Raw genomic sequence first — 17,980 nt, forward strand, 5'->3', positions numbered from 1 at the left:
GTTTACATACTCTGTGACTGCATGCAGACAATATCAGAGGTTATATTTTTCTCTTCACTTTAGCTGAGCTGGAATGCACAGATGCCATGGGCTTATTAGTCCCAATGCCAGCCTGAGAAGGGCAAAGAGTCTTGTCCTGGCCATACTGAATGGGGATCACTTCTCAGGGTCTGTGCCAAGTGGTCTGATGCTTAATTGAACCAATAAGAAGAGCCTGAGCTAAAGTTTTTAATGACAGTCTCAATAAAGGATCATAACCAAATAAGCCATTCATTATTACATTAGCTATCAAAATAAACAGGCCTTTGGTCACCCCACATTTAGGACTATGTTAGGAGTATTTAGGACTCAACTCCCAGAATTCTACAATACTAGATCAAACTTCTTTCACACTGTAAATTTATAAAAAATAATTTATTAACTTTATTTAACTGGAACTGGAAGGGTTTTATTGATTTTTTGTAATTGAACAAGCTGGTAATTAAGCAGACTAGAGATCCTGGTTTCTCTTATGCAGACATTTTACTGTACTTCAGTTTCATGATGGAGTTAAAAGAAAAAGTTTCTTCTGTTAGAATTCAAATCACTGAAGGTCAGACTATGATATTGGGGGAACTCATCTGGAAATACTCATGGGTGTGATTAGAGTTTTTAAAGTCATTATATATATCTGGTCTAATGCTAAGGAAACTAGTTACACAAAACCATATTTAGGGACTTTACAGACAAAAGCAACCTTTGTTTTTATTATACATTAACATTTAAGAGTTAAAAATAATGGCTTAGAATTTGGTGGTTTACTTGTACACTAACAGTTTCCCAGTGTGAGTGAATTCTGCTACTGAGCCTATTACCCTCCTCTATCATAGGAGTATTGAGACATACACTGACTTGGTTCTTTCTCAAGCAATATATTAAGATATATTTAAGTGTTATAATCTGTCAGACCGTGGAAAGCAATGTACATCTCTGAAATTTTTGGTTCTAATCAAATTCCAAGTTAAGGGTTGTTTGTCTTGCGCTGTCTCCCTATAGTTATTGTGTTCAGCACGGTGCAGACATTTATAGGAGACATTCTAAATAGGTAAGACAGACCAAAAGAGTGTGTACTGGAAAGATTTTTCTAGTGACAAATGCAAGTAGAATTTCAGAGAAAGTGAGAGGAAGAATGCTTAGATTTCCCATTAAGCTCTTTTCAGTTTCACTTTGCTTTTTATACTCAGAATTTTTGTTACAGAAAAATCAAATTATCTGTGACTCACTTGGAATCTGACAGAGTAGCTTGGAATTTCTAGGTAGTACACTGTACTAAACATAATAGTGGAAAGATAATACCATAATACTATCTCTTGTTTTCGAAGTTACTTGAAATATTCAAGCAATCTTATAACAATAACACTAAATTTATTTATTATGTTATGATATATCTGGCAGAAAATAGACTCTATCTGGCTTTTTTGTGGGTGACTTTGGAAAAGAATTAACATGCTGTGTAAATATTATGTAAGAATGATAGAATATGAGACCCTGACATGGCCTATGTACCAGTTCCTCATGGCATACCCAGTGCTTCCAGTTGAAAAGAGGAAGGGTTCCCTGTTTACAAAAGTTAAAATTCCAACTTTTTCTACCTTAGCAGTTAGCATTTATAACCTATAGTTTTAGAAGTCTTTCCCTCTAAGTAATCAAGTAAAAAAAATTGCAGTGGGTGGATGAGTTATTTACTGATAGTGAATTTTTTTACCTCTTGGAAGTGATCAGTGTTTCTTTGAGAATACACTTACAGAGAAAATTGTTATTAGGACATTTTAGTGTAGAGCTTTGTCCAGAAATGCAGTTATTTTCATCTGCTGAAATACTTAATGAATTTAAACTTTAAATAGTTTTTAAAATATTTTTTTTTTGGCACATCATTATAGTATTTTTCCTATAAAACTTTGAAGACACTCTGTTGAGCATGCAAAGTCTGCATAACATCTTAAAATATTGCTTTCTCTGGCAGTATTTTCCCAACAGCAGTGACACTTCAGATTTAATTTTCTTCATCCATAGGCTTTAATGTTGGTTCACCATCATTATGCTTGCCAGCACCAGTATTGGCACTGTAAAGCTGTGTGAAAATGTATCACTTACCTAATGTCATAGAAATTGCTGAAAATACTGATCATTCAGACCCAGGCTGTACAATTTCTCTCATCTATCCTCTCTACAAGTTTCACTTTCACCAAAATTTTCCCTCACTGCTGATAGATATAGTATTGCAAATCAAAGATTCTACACTGCTGAATCATGAAAATAGGTTTGCAGAAAGGTGATGTCCATAAATAAGAAAAGGCTGTTAGATTAACCTGTGGGTACATCCACTATTTTTCTCTCCTTTTTATTTCTTCTTTTTTCTTCCTCTGATCTTTTCCTGTCTTTTGCATGCCACAGTTCTCAGTCATGTTAAAATATATGCATTATTTTTGTCAAATTTTTCGCCAGTAATTTTATTGATGAACTATATTTAGAAGAAATATGAGTTAATTACTACTTGTAGTTAACTTCCTACAGATCCATACAATAATGCATAGAGGATTTTGTTCCGATTTTGTGCGTGAGCTTATGGCAATGTCATTGAGGTTTTTCTTGATATTTTTGTTATGCTAGGGAAGTAGAGGCTTTGTTGCTGACCAAACCCTTCTTGGCACCTCATTACATTTACTTCTCCACATCTGGAGGGGTGAATCCAAGAACACTGGAACTTTTGCATTATTTTTTGTATTGCATTCTCTTTTCCTTTAATAGTTTATATTCTATAGAATTAAATGGAAAAGTTGCTGAAAATATTGTTAGTTGTAAGTCCTCACTGAAAAGTGAGGACTTCTAACTAATGTACAGCAACCACCTGACGTATGTTACAGTTTAAGAATAGTGTCTGATCTGCAGATATACACCTATTTCTGCAGTGAAAGCAGAAAAGGTATAACAGAGACTGGAGCATAATAAACAACCTCCAATTATAAGTTCCAGAGGTAATAGAACACACCAGAATGAGGCTAAATCTTAATTTAGATAGTCTATTGAAACCTAATTGGACCTTAGGAAAAAAAAAAAGAGAATAAATTAATTTTTCACAAAAACCTGAATTATACAGTATAAGCATTCCTCTTTTGCACACATTATGAAATGCTTCTGGCAAACAACATTTTTATTCTTTAAAATATTCTTTAAAATATTTTTTTTTATTGAAAACTTTATTCTTATTTATTAATAAGCATTTTAAAAGCTGTATACAGAATATTTTTAGTTGCATAGGTTTGGTTTATGAAAGAACATAGACCAAGAACATAAATTTTCTTTAAAACAGAGAAATTCTAGATGTACCCATCAAATACCCTTAAGTGCAAAGGTGAAACAATCAGAAATTAAAGTCAAGAAAGAGGAAGGTATTTTTTGGTTTATGAAGCCATGATTTTATGTATGATTCATCAGCATGTATTACATTAGGCCACAAATTACATATGACATGCTTACCTGACACACACTTCAGCAGGGACATAACCAAATACCTTTCTTTCTTTAAACCACTAGTATAATAGAGATGGAGGTTATTATTAAAAGACCATAAACAGAATTATTATTTTTGTATCATGAGGTACATCATTATTTGCCTCAAGGAATTCTGCCACCAGTCATCTTTTGTACAAAAATGCATCTCCTTATTCTCTCATCATCATATTTTTACTTTTATTCTAACAGTTCACTTCTTTTTAGTCAAGGATAGAAAACATATGCTCAAGACATATCTTGTAGGAATTAGTGAAGAAAAGAGGCTTCAAGGTGAGAACTACATTGTTTTTTTTCCTTTCATTTCAGAAATCTTAAGTTATCTTCAGACTGTATTCCAACTGTATAAGAAACTCAACCAAAATATCAGTAGGTGGATTAATGAAACACTTGTCAAGCTCTTCCCAGGTTGTCTGCTTAAGAACAGAGTTGTGGTTACTCATTTGGAGACCAATCCTGTCCTCACTAAATTAAATGACAAAATCTTGCTTTATCTCCAGTACTGTAGATCAGAATCTAAACCCATAATAGACTAAAACCTGATTAAACTTCAATGCATGTTTTAATGCAGACTGAAATCCCTGGTATATTTCAAGGCTTACTTAAGCATTGATATTGATATACTGCTACAACATTTGGCCTGATTAGGTGGTCTTTCAAACCTAACATCAGTTGTTTTGGAAAGGAAATATAATAATACAAACGTATATTGATGTTGGATACATAATTCTTCATGCTTATTCCCAAGTTGAGAACTAACACTTAGAAATCTACTTAGACACCAAGACATCAAGCCGGTTTTCCCTTTTTTTTTGACTCCTTGGTTAAAATTAAGCAGGGGCCTAGCCAGAGGCAAGCATGTTCCATAGAATTGCCCTGAAGTTTTTTTTTGTGGGTGATTGTTACTCTACAGAAATAACAAAGGACAACAGTTCTGTGTGTTCAAACATAGAGTTTTACAGAGAGGAGGCACAATAATTTGAGATTGCCAGATCAAAATGCTCTGACCCAGGCTCTACAGTTTAAATTATCAAGATTACCATCTCATGTTATTAAAAATAGATGCAATTTTTTTGTGCAATGTGAAACTGCTAACTCATAAAAGGTTAGGAATAATAAAAAAATAACACAGCACTCAATCATACAGGAAAGAATACTTTCTTCATAATGGGGATACATAGACCCATTTAGTCACTTGATCAAAAGGGAAAAGACAGTTAAGAGCATACCATATGACATTTTACGTTCAAAATTTTACTTTTCTTTTTAAAGATTTTTAACAAAAATACTATCAAATACAAGTATAATTACCAAATAATTTTAAAGTAAATAAAAGTAATTAAATTAAAGTAAGTATATTTGGAGTTAAGGTGGTTTTTCTATAGATGAACATAGTTAATAAATATTACTGTCCTGAAATAAATTCTTTTCTCCTCATTAATATCTTCTGTTATGCTTCATGAGCAGCATTAGTTCCTAGAAAAAGTTCCCATTATCACCCATAGGGTGTTTAGTCAAACATGGGTGCATAACTAGCCTTTTTTTTATGCAGAAAAACTTCATTTCAGCAACGTGACAATGAAAGATTATATCAGCAAACACATTTTTAGGAACCTTGCAATCCAATGGTAAGAATCACCCCCTTAAAGATAAATTTCTGTTATTTTGTAAGAAAGCTAGTTCACATACATATATGAACACAAATCTTTCGTAATTTCTCTCATCATATGCACATTTGGAATATGTGTAGCATACAGATACAGACTTTGAACAATGGGCAATTCTGTTTTATGAGAAAAAATATGCATCATCTTTTCCAGTTCCCCTTGAAACATGGTTATTGTGAAAGTATATTAACACTAACAATGTGTAACTTCTTAATTTAGTGTTTTGATTCTCAGAATAAAGTATTTAGGTCTGACCAGTATAAGCAAGGAAAAAACAGCTATGAAGAACTGTATTGACAAACCCGGGTCACACAGATGAATCATGTGAGGATACCAGGTTTTCAGAGCTGCTTGCAGGCACATGGTCTTTGCAGGAATGGTCCTTTTTGCCTTCCAGGTGGTTTCAAATCGCTGAGTCATCTTCTCAGTTTCCTGCAGGAGAAGTTAGACTGTCCCAGAAAAAAATTATCAAGAGCAATTTCACAAAGCATTTCTTGCTATATATTTTCCTGTGTATTTCCTACTTCTCTTATCTCATAACTTTTATTTTGGGATGGAACAATTCAACCTCTTTCTGTTCATTGTGGTTATAAATATGCTACATGTCATAATGCCTACTGCTTTTCTTTAGAGATTATAGTTCACAAAAAGCAAAAAGGTCTGAGGATTGAAGTTGGCTGAAAAAAAAGGAAGCATGTGTCCCCACAGAGACCAAAAGGTGAAAGTAAAATATGACAGTATTTTGCATCTTTAAACTGTCAGCTTTGCATTTCCTTTTGCTCAAGCTTCGTTATCATTTTCCTTAAATGGTCAACCTCAGCCATAGTTTTCATGCATGGATTGCAAAAATAAAATTGATTATGCCCCAAAAGAAGTGCAGTTGATGTACAAAACTGAATATTTACTACTACAACTAAATTCTAAAAAAAAAAGCAGATACACAAACCACCTTTCCTACTCTACTAGCTGGGTAGTGTGCAGCACTGTTGCTGTTAAATGTCAGTTATTTCAAATAACAGAAGTCATAAATTCTGGCAGGCACTGCAGCTTGGAGATTTTCTCAATTCTGATACACTTCTAGATTAATATTTGGAACATTTTATTTTTATTGCTAGTTTATTTCTGTGTGGTTTTGCCTTCCCATGATTTTTCTTCCAGTTGCTCTTGTGACCAACTATGCAATACTTTTTAATGTTAAATTTACATCTGCCTTTCACAATGTTTGGAAACATAGAGTAATGCTCAGGATGCAGAATAGGTGGTTCATTTGGACTTCACTGTTAATTACCATGAAGCAACCTCTTTAAGATACAATACTGAACAAAACTTTGGTACTCATGAAATATAATATATACCACTTTATTACTCCTGGTAGAAATGTCCAGTGAAATGCAGGAATAGGATATAGTAAATCAGAAACACGTAAATAAGAAAAAAATATAAGGGAAAGGACTGAAGATTGAAACAAGCATAAGAATGGAAGATGTATAATTCCATATTTATACAGACTGTAAAGATCTTGGAGTTCCTAATTTTCTACTGCATTTAGCAGTATTTTACTGTATAGGTAAAATCAGTTCTAAAATAATTAGCAATGTCATATTTAATTGCAAATTAAAGTACTACTCACAAGTGATCTATCAAAAGGTAAAACACCACTGGGAGGAAGAATGCGGAGGGAGATTTTTTCCTGTTTTTCTTTTATTGTCCTTCCCACCCCTCCCCCCAAACTCTGAACCTTCTTGCTTCAAACTAGGTCAAATTGAGTTGAAGTGGAGCTTAGAGAAAAGCCGGCAATAGTCAGTACCAGGTGTTCTTCGTCGCCTACACTCTTTTAAAGGTAGCTCTCTAGTTTGCGCAGGTTGAACCTCGGAGATGAAATCATATCCGCAGGAGGATGGCGCGCCCTCTGCCACCTCCAGGACGGGAAAGATCCTCCTCTGGCCCTTTTTCGGGCTGTGCGTGTGGAGTGCTCCGCCGGACCTGCTGCCGTGCGGCGACCGCGGGGCGAGCCCCGCCCGCCCCGCGCCCGGCAGGGATGCTTCGCCCCGCGGCCGGCAGGGATGCTTCGCCCCGCGGCCTTCCCCGGAGGCTGCGCGCAGCTTTTGGAGGGGTTTAGGCCCGTGCGGTGCCGCTCCTCAGCCTTAACCTGGTGCCACAGCACGAGGAAGTGCTTACGGCTCAGCATCTGTGGAGTAGCAGGGGACCAGCAAGATAGAACTGCACATCTAAGTGTTGGGAAACGCCTATCACGGAAAGAAATCACCTTGATTCAAACAAATCCCCAGAGGATGGGGGAGGGAGGAAGGGGAAAGCGTTTCTCAAACCCCAGAAATCAATAGGAGGTAGCCCGGCATATTGAACAAAGTTTAACTTTAATGCAGATGAAGTGAAAATTAAAAAACAACCAACCAACAAATAAACAACTCAAACCCAAAAGCACTAAAATACCTCCAATCAAACTCCACAGTACCCCAACAACAAAAGCCTTTTTTTTTTTTTTTTTATCATATAGGTTTTTGAGGTTTGTGAAAAACACTTGCGTATTGTTATGGGGAGGCAAAAGATTGAAAATGTTCCTCTTGGAAGACAGTGTTGATCGGAGTTAGAAATACCTTTGCAAATTAAATCTCGATGGGATCTATTTCTGGAAAAATCTTAATTAAAAATAGCGCAAACACAAAACTGTATCCTTAACTAAAACGAAAATCCCCTCCCCCAGCCCCGTCTGTTCTCAGACCGTGTAGTGTTATCAGTGGAACTGGAAACCTTACAGCATTCACCCCAGCATTCTGCTGTGAAGAAGCGGGAGCGGGGAGGGGGGGCGAGGGGGAGAGGAGGGAGGGGAGGCGGCACCAAGGGGTCTCATTGCTGGGAGATACTTTGAGGGCAAAGTAAAAGTGCCCCCTCGGGAGCAGCGCTCCGCTTCTGTCGCCACCGCCGTCTCAGATGCTACAGTATCAGGCGGAGAAGAAAAGAAAGGAATTTGGAGTTGATGTACACGCCGGAGCAGCAGTAAAAAGATATAAGATATCGACACGCTCAGCTGCATCTTGTTAAAAGCTTCCTGCGGGTTGGCAGAATGAAATCTTTATTTAAAATACACAAACTACCGTCAGGGGAGGAACGGAAGGGAAAACACTAAAAGGGCCAAACGCAGAGTTTAACCCACCGGTACAAGCAAAAGAGAAGAGATGAGATTGGTTTGAGGCGAACGGAAGAGAGGGGGAGGGTGCCCTCCTTGCAGCCCAGCCACAGAAGCCACCTGGGGACTCGGTGTCTCCACTCAGCTTTGGAGACTTTCCCTTTGATGGTGATAATGATAGTTGCTCTGGTACGGGAAAGAGACTTACGGATACCAGAAGCAGAATGTGTGCTCACATTTGGGTGTGAATGATAGGAAAACGTGCCTCGCCACCACATCCACAGCAGCTCTCTCTTAAGTAGTGGTAACATTATTTTATTATCGCCAGACAATGGCTTTAAAGGTGCATTATTTAAATGCATTATTAATTGTTTTCTCGGGGCTAGATGAAGGTAGAGGAAGGCTTATTATTATTAATAGCGAGCAGCTCGCCCCTGTCGCACACGCCGGGGAGCGCGGTGGGAGGAGGCAGCGCCGGGGAGGCGGGTGGCGGAGCGGGCACCGGGCTCCCTGCGCGGCTGCGGCGCGAACACGCGGGGCTCGGCGCAGCCCCGCCGCACCCTGGCGGTCCCCCGGCCCGGCCCCTCGCCCTCCGCCGGGCGGAAAGTTCCGCGGGCAGCGGCCGGCGCGGCACCCGCGGCCGGCACCTCCCCATCCCCAGTTCCGCGGGGGCGGCGCGGCTCCGCGGCCGGAAAGTTGCGGCGGGGCCGGGGGGCTGCCGCCGCTCCGGCCATCAAGCGGCTCGTTAAGGAAACGCAGGTGAGCGGCTGAGCGGCGGCGGGGGCTGCGCGGAGCCCCGCGGGGAGCGCTCGCAGCCCCGCCGGCCGCCGGCCGCCCGCCTGCAGACGGCAGCGCTCGCACCCAGAGCCAGAGCCGCTCCAGCGCCCCCCGCCCCGCACACACACACACACACACACACACACACACACGCACACACGCACACCCCCCACCCCTCCTCCCCACCCCTCGCTCGCTCCCTCTCTCCTCCCTCTCGCCGTTCTTTTCCTCCCTCCCTCTCTCTCTGCCGGCCTCATCGGAGAGAGTTGCAGGTACCTTACCTCTCACCTCCCCGCCACCCCCCCACAGCCCCCCTCCCCCCCGCAAATTTTAAGGCGCAGGAGCCCCGTGAAGCCTTTTCATTTATTTATTTATTTATGTATTTAAAATCACATTAAAAAAAAAAAAAATCCTTGGAAGAATGACTCTTGTCGGAGTCAGCTCTGGAAACAGGGTTACCACCCCAGGAGCTAGCGGCAGCGGAGCTGGATCCCATCAAAACAGAACTGCCTGATGTGGCATGTGCTTCTCTCTCTTTGCAGTTCCTTCTGGGCCTGTGTGGACTAGGGGCACAACGCGGCGCCTGACTGGCAGGAGGGGAAAGCGGAGACTCCTTCAGGTTTCCAAAGAGGTCCGAGTGGACAGCGTTAGTAAGTAAATTCTCTGTGCTTGCTTACTGTCCCTGTGTTCTCGGGCTTGTCCAGACCTTTTCTTAGCATTCACACACATACATATGCACACACACAGACGCTTCTTTATATGTATATATTCATGTGTATATATATGTGCATGCATTTCTGTTTTCAGGTTACTGTTCTGGTCAGAGAGAAACTTGGCCATGGTAACTTGGAACTGTTTTTAGTGGGAAGGTGTATTAAGTGGTTTACTGTTTCTTTAATGAGTGAAGAAAATTGAAGGTGAATACTTGTTTAAAGAAACTGAGTGTGGCAAGTATTGTATAATGTAATACTTCAGTGCAGGTATAGGTATGTGGTAGAATACAGACAAAATCTAAACAAAGAGATGCTCCCTCAGGAGGGGTCTGCAGAATGGTCTGACCTGCAAAGCAATGGCAGGTGACAGGATATTCAGTTTAATATAAAATGTGCATGAGTTATAGATACTGAGAATATTTTTGTCCACATTCAATTGTAAGCATTTTTAGTCCATGTCTCTCAAGTTCTTAAATTTTTCATCAAGTTTTATTGTGTAAAATGTGTGTGTATTTTTTCTTCTGATAAGCATGACAGTTCTAGACAACAGCTTTGCTTTCTAAGGGCTTTTATGGGGCATAATCAAAACTACTGATAGCACTGTTCTCAGTAGGTGAGAAAGAACTAGGGGAAACAAAAAGATAAACTCATTTAAAAGGGTGTCATGAGCAGTGGAACTGAGGTTTGCTGGCTGAGCTGTAGAGTTAACAGAAGGCATGAAGATCATATAAATGTATGTCATGAAGTGTCTGCTGTTAGGTGTTGTTCAGCACTAAATATATCTGCATCTGGGAAAGAGAACTTTTGCAGGCATTATTTCTCTTGGGACAGTGGACTGGTTACTGACATTTGCTGCTTTCTGCTAAAGGAAACAGCCAGTATTAGTAGTTGAGGTTAACTGTTTCCTAGGTAGAGAAAAGAAATAACAATGACAGGTATGGAAATGAAAATGTTTGCTCATGTTTGCTAATATCTAAATAAAACCTCAGTGTTATGTCAGTAGAAATACAGTTGAGTCAGGTATTTTTGAATGTACTGGAAGGAATCAATAGCATTTCAGCGTTTTTTCTCTATTCCGGCCAAATGGACTTGGATTTAAATTCTTCATGTGTTGTATCCATTGTAGGGACAATGTGGATTTGAATTAGAATAAATTAAAATTATATCTTTACAAATTCTTGGCAAATTTGGGTTATTTTACAGTACAAATTCACAATAATAAGTGGCTACTGTAAATAAACAATACAACTCAAATGTCTTATATACTGTTCACCTAATCCAAATAAACTAGTGCTTTTAGAAACCATTAAACATGAACTTACAAATGCATTTTATTAAACTTTGAAATGTGAAATTCATGTTGCATTTTTAGGTGTAATTTAAAATCAGTCACAACTAATAAATGTCACTAGGAGTGAAAGTTTATCAGGGTCAAATCAAATGCATTTTTTCCTAAAGCAAAGAAATTAGTTTATGTCACAACAGTAAAGAAAACTAGCAAAATTTACTTAGGAAATTAATGTGACACAAGCAGGGAAGACTAAATCTGCAGTAGCAGATGGATGACATTCAGAGTTGCTTTCAGGTATTCATAATCTTAGAGCTAGGAAGGAATTACAAAGCATAGGGTACAAGTTCTTAGACAGTGAATCAGGGTGCCTTTCATATTGCAATAAAGTAGTCTTTTGGTAATTACCATTTATGACAGGAAAAATACCCCATGAACTCGTGAACTTTTAATTAAAGGATAACACATTTTCTGACTTAGTAAGGAATCCTACTGATAGTGTTTTAGTACTATGAATTTACCTTTCAGTTAAAAAAGAAGCTTTTTACTCACTTTTTCAAATGACTTAGTAACATTTGACATGGCTCATTGCTGTATTGTACTCCCTGTGGAAGAACATTAAAATAATATATCCAGCTAATTTGCATGAACTGTTTTGAGACTGCATGCAGTGAAGTTTATTAGGCTAAGCTTTCAGTTCTGCTAGGTGGCCCTAAACATGCAGCAATGTTGAATGTCTAACAGTGTATCTATTAGAAAAAAAAAATTAAAATATATATATATATATATATGACTAACCAGACAGGATCTATGTTGTCTAGTTTAGCTCAAATCTCTACATACTCAATGTCTTTATTAGTTTGGAGAACAGTCTTCATAATTTGTCTTTGGCATTTTCTTTAATATAGGATATGTTGTGGCAATACTTTAGAATCTATATGAAAAATTACTCAAAATACATTCCACTTTTGCTGTAATTACTACTATGGGAAATGATCTGTGCCATTGAATCATGGCAATTAAGAGTGACACATATTGTACTTGATTATATATTCAGGTACAATTTTGAGTTGTTGGCATAGGCAAATGTCAAATTGGGTCAATCTGATTCAGAAGAAACAAGAGAGGACTTTCAAAACACCTATTGCTGTGCAAATATATAATTGATATAGCAAAGTTGCATGTGTCAGCAGTAATGTGGTTTATTAGGCAATTGTTCTTGTTATTCAGATCAGATAATAGTCTGATGAAATATATAAGCAGTCTACAGGGAATCAATGATTAATTCCTCTGATATGTGCATGTTTAAGATTTCTTACTAATAAAATTCTTGATCCCTGCATTATTTTTCCAAAGCCAAAGCCATCAAACATTGTCAATATTAATCACTTATTATACTGAGCTCCCACCAAACTTTGTGGTGATAAAGTGTGATGAAAAAATTATGCCAATGTTTCCTTCTTTGTTCTTTGCTAAATGGGGCTTTGCTGAAGAATCTGACAGTACACAAACAAACATATTGCTTGATAGCACAAACTATTTTGAAACAGGGAATGTGATAAATATCGAATAATACACTTATGCTTTAAACACCTTGGTTTGCCTGTGCTCTTTTAAGAACTCTAAGGAGCATTGATAACTTTTGTGTATATATGGGTGATAATTCTATAGAATTGAACTACTGTAACTAGTTGGAGAAACAAAGGTATCATTGGCGTAACTGGAAAACAAGCATACAGGAAAAGGTCGCTGATACTTTTCATCAGTCCAAAGCATGTTTAGTACAAAAACAGGTTGGAACCTGAATCTCACATAATGAGAGTAAGCTCTATTGATTAAATATCACTTTAAGGACCTCATTACCAGCAAATATAAATTTAACAATGACATTTATATGGATGTCCTATAATTTAGGGTTTTGGATTTTGATAACTGTACTCAAGGAAACACTACCTTCCCTCATTAGTAGCCATAAGGATTCTACGAAAACTGGCTAAGGAGGAGGAGACGTTCAGGGTGTTCTTTAACACAGGAAAAAAAAAAGGAAAAGGCCATAGAAAGAGCTCAGATTCAAAAGTTCTTGAGCTGGAGAATGTCCGTATATGTGGCATTTTACTTTGTTTTGTTTTCCACACATACATCATAAGGCCATTAGTGCTAGAAGTTTTTTAAAGAGCTCTTATGTTACCCCTTTTTCGTATAGACTTTCCACCTTGAAGTTTTGCAGCTATAATCCTAGTAAACTCTGACAAAGTTGGCAAGGGACCTTATGTCACAGTGATAACATAATGATAGAAATGGGATCACAAAGTATTGACAAGGAGTGCAGTTGGACTGCAAGGTTTTGGACATATTTGATTGTGATAAAAAATATTTAGTAGCAAACACAAACTCTAGTAGGAAATGGGCAGTAGGCATGAATGAATTCTCAAGTGAGAATTAAATATATTTGATAATGACTAAGAGAAGGTAACAGGCACACAGGCAAAAGGAATGCATATAGTGAAATTTTTTAATCATTCTTAATGATTTTAGATGCTATTTAATTTTCCGGTTTATCTGTTCTAGTAGCTTCTTTGGTAAGATCCAGAACGAAACAATAACAGAAAAGCTAGCAATAAAGAGAAAATTGCTGCAAATTTACAACTTTTATGGTCAATATGAAGGCTTCATTACTCATCTATTTTCATTTGTTGACAATAGTTGCAGAAATTATCCTATTTTTCTTATATTTCTATTCCATTAAATATGCTTTATTAAGTGAAAACTACTGTGTAAGAAATTGTATTCTTTGCATTCTATATTTCTGTAATGGCAACTTTGTAACCACTTCTAAAAAGTGGGGTTTTTTTTGTCCATACATAAACTGAAGATCTAGTTGTATAAAATTTTAACTGATTAGATACTGAATAATCTGGCTTGTAAAATCAATTTTATAAAATTTCTGCCAGTAATACTGTGAAATTGATCAAAATACTGAGGTTGTAAATATGTTTTAAAGTTTTGCTGAATAAAGTCATGCTTTAAATGCCTTAAAAGTTCTTTGAAATACTATTATACTTTCCAAGTTATGTACTTAGACTATGCTGAAAATAAAATTAAGATTTTGGAGATGTGTTTGGATAAAGAGAATTCTAGACGTGTATGTTTGCCCTATGAAGAAGGCTCTGAATAGTCCAATGATTTTCCTGAGAATGCTGTGGGGGATTTGTTCCAGCTGTAAGCAGCATGAGCTCATATAGTTGCTAATTAACAGATAGATACATATTACAGGCCCAGTACTCTTCTTCATCTAAATATTTGGTTTAGAAAAATGTTTTTCTACATCAGGCAGTCCCGTGTTTGTGTTTCATGCCATTGTGAAAAGTGGCTTAAACTGAATTCTTCATATATTTCGGGATTGCTTCTCAAAAGGTAAGGTGATATTTTGGTGCATATGGTGCATTCTGTTTTTCTTTTGAATTAAAAAAAAATAAAAACTGTACACAATGGCATTCAGGAAGTCACTCTTTCTTCAGGATGCTGTTTTTTTATTTGGTTTTAGATTACCTAGCTCTTTTGCAAAGTATGTGTAACACTGCCCAGCAGTGAAATGTTAAACACGTATGCTTTTTGTTTGCAGTAAAAAGGTGGGTTGAGAGGAAACTGCTTCAGCTGGGGGGATTGTCTGTAAACATTAAGGAGGACTCATGGGCTTAATGGGAAGTGTGATTATTTAGCTCCTCCAGTTATCATGGAAGCTGTGTAGGTAAGGTGAACTCACATTTCCAGAGTGGTCCTCCCAGCTGGTGAGCTTCTCATAGGTGCCAGTTTAGTTGCTTTACGATGATGATTGATTTAAGGTGACCAACCTGAATAAAGGTCCTCTTGTGGCAGCAGGTTGGAAGTGTACACCAATCTGTCTTCTGGGAGCAGTAATTCTTAAGGGTACTGCAGCAGAAGTAACTGCACAAGAACAATTGCATCTGCTCTACTTTGAAAGTGATTTTTAGAGTCTCATGCAGCAGTTTAACAGTCAATGTGGGAGTATGTCAGGCAAAGTAAGTTTGCTCTAGCTTTGACGCATTCTTTCTTTGTCTCACCCCTACACACTTAAAATGTAGCCTTCATTGTGGAGCAAGGCATAAAGTCTTACCTGTACTCAGAACCTGTACTACATAAACCAGCATTTAAAGTAGTTAATGTTCTCCTCACTCTGCTTGTTCTTTTAGTCAAACGTGTTTTTCTTCAGTCTTTATTAAAAACAAAATAATATTTCTTCATGCTGTAACAAACTGTACTTAGGTCTGACATCCAATATTAATTTTTCATATATGAATTTTTTGTTTTCTAAGCAGGAGTTAAATAAGAATACTTATTGTAAAAATTTTTAATCTATGTTGAAGGACTTAATTTTAACCTTAAAGGCTAATACTGTATTCAATATCTCATGAAGCACAACATACTTTGAATTCCTGCAAATAAATATAAGGGAGAGCAGTGATGTAACTCTTACTTAGGTAGCTACAGAATTACTGGCAGTAAGAAAAAGATAAACTAAAACTATGTGTGAGTTGCCCTTCATCTATGACAAATGTAAAATGTATGTAAAATGACATATCAGAAAAAATATTACAGGGTAGTGCATTATCTTAGTTTTGAAAGATTTTCTTTTAAATTAAAAGGAATGTGCTGTGACGTTGTGAGGAAAAGCTTAAAGCATCGGCAGTTCTCAATAGAAAGGGTTCAAAGAGAATGCATGTGTACTGTCCATGTCTTAGCATGAATTGCTTTCCCTTTCTTATTGCAACTGAGGTTTGCCAGATGGCATTCTCGGGCTTTTTCAGAGAGATAGAAAACCATAGAGTTTTGCCTTTATCAGAAAACACAATAGTAAAAAATTACAGCTGATACTTTTCTCCACATAGGTTTTCCTGAAGGAAGTGTGTGGATTTTGACTATTATTTTTTCTGCATTTTTACTGTGATATAAAAATATTGCCATACTTATGCACGAGTAGTACAAACGAACTCCCAAAACTGTCATATACCTAAGATATTAAAGTTTATAACAAAAGAAGTCAGACTTGATATATATTTTGATGAAACCTTGAAATGTGAAAAATTCATGTGATGGAATTTTTCCATCACATCCATTGAGTGTGCTGGGAGAGGTTTGACAGACATTAAATCATTATTAATGTAATATCCGACATTTGTTAGTAGAAGTATTTAAGGTTTTTCTCCTTGAGAGAAAATTTGGCTAACTTTTTTATATGTTTGTAAATTTCTGCAAATTGTAGCTACAGATAAATCATAAAAGTGAGTTTCAAATAATTCATTGCTTATAACCTTTAGTATCATTTGTGTTCATACCATTCATAGAAATATTATTAATGAAAAGTCATATTAATCATTGGTATGCCTTCACAAACAGAAATCTGCCCAGCAATGCTAATTAATTTCAAATTTGACATCAGTCATTTTGGACTGGCATCATTAGCATAGCAAATGGAGTACTTAAGAAAAAATAAGGAAAAAAGTAGAACTGTTGCATTAATATAGTGATAACCTGTTCCCCTTTGAATAATTTAGCCATTTCTTCAATTTTATGCACAAATACTGTGTGAAATTTTCCTTTCTCCCTATGAATAAAAGATATACTAATGGCTTTTTTACACAATTTGTTGTAATCTTCCTTTTTTTTTTTCTTTTTTTTTTTTTTCCTAAGATTGCTGGGCAGCTAGACTTGAAAAGCTGCAAAAAGTAATTTGCCTGTTTTTTCAGTGTGTAGGCTTTAGAGTGGGTTGATTTGACTTCTCTTCTTCCATGTACACCCAGTGTCCTCTGACAATTCATTGAAGAAACAATCAGTCAGTGAGGTTGGAAATTCTTTTGTCAAATGCATCAGCTAGAAAGGGTACAATGGACGGCCAAACTTCAAGAGCTGCCAGAAGATACGAAGGTCACTATTCCTGGGTAACCAAATATTATTGACCATGCTACACATGCTGTGAAAGTCTTCTGCAAAATTAAGTTTTTTCAGTGATAATTGGATCAACAGCACACAATTACTGTTACTTGGATAAAAAGAGAAATATTTTAAAAGGGAAATAGTTCAATTTAATATATTCTGCATTTGTAGAACAAAGTGCAATGGGCTTCCTGTACTATTTGTTTTCAATTTTTCATTCTAATAGAGAAAAGAGGCAAAGTAGTAAAAAAACAATGTTATCTGCTGGAGGCCATTTGATGGAATAAAATGGTCAAGAAATGTGGTTTGAGTTTTTTGATTTTTAAAAAAAATTATTATTATTATGTTGTGTTCTTCTTGTTATTCTGTTTTCTGTGCAATCTGTATTAAGGAAAAAAAATCCAGAATTAAAAACATTTCCTGAGCAGCTTTCATACAAGTTGTGCTCCCTTGACCTAATAAAAATGCATGATTTGTCCTATTTTAAAATCTCTTTCATATGAAAACCCCCAATAGATTTTTGTTTGTTTCTTTCTTTTCTATTCTAGGATTATTAGAGGAAAGTGATCTTTGTATTTGTCTTAACAATAATAATTGTGCTGCAGTATCTGTTTTTCATAATTAACTTTAGGTTTCCACAGGAAACCTATATGTTTGGATATGCAGTCCCTGGATATTTTCATTGTCATATTCTACATGAAATAATAAATTGAAAAGTATCTAAATGTATTTCTGCTCAGAATCATCTTTTTTCTTTGCAGTGTGGAAGCCAGCCTTTTCCACTCTTTCCCATCTTCCCATTTTTTTCTACCCTTCCTTTGCAGAAGGTTGTAACACAGGTAGAGTGTCTAATTATTTTTAAATTAGCTCATCACTTGGATTTCTGCTC

The 17,980-nt window shown here is 36.9% G+C and overlaps 1 protein-coding gene across 30 annotated transcripts in view; it reads left to right on the plus strand.

The window, feature by feature from the left end:
* Nucleotides 1-9,165: 9,165 nt before the first annotated feature.
* The window catches only part of PTPRD (protein tyrosine phosphatase receptor type D), a 1,154,377-nt gene continuing 1,145,562 nt past the window's right edge, over nt 9,166-17,980 (plus strand). For 12 of the 30 annotated variants that reach the window (XM_085567683.1, XM_085567684.1, XM_085567685.1 and 9 more), the window contains exons 1-2: nt 9,168-9,410; nt 9,681-9,788. The gene's annotated coding sequence lies outside the window, so the exon portion shown is untranslated. Of the gene's footprint in view, nt 9,411-9,680; nt 9,789-17,980 lie in introns of all 30 variants that reach the window. The other 18 variants (XM_085567659.1, XM_085567666.1, XM_085567665.1 and 15 more) reach the window with 5 other exon arrangements.

The sequence above is a fragment of the Lonchura striata genome, chromosome Z (genome assembly GCF_050655825.1).
Source record: "Lonchura striata isolate lonStrDom1 chromosome Z, ASM5065582v1, whole genome shotgun sequence".
Taxonomy (NCBI): Eukaryota; Metazoa; Chordata; class Aves; order Passeriformes; family Estrildidae; genus Lonchura; species Lonchura striata.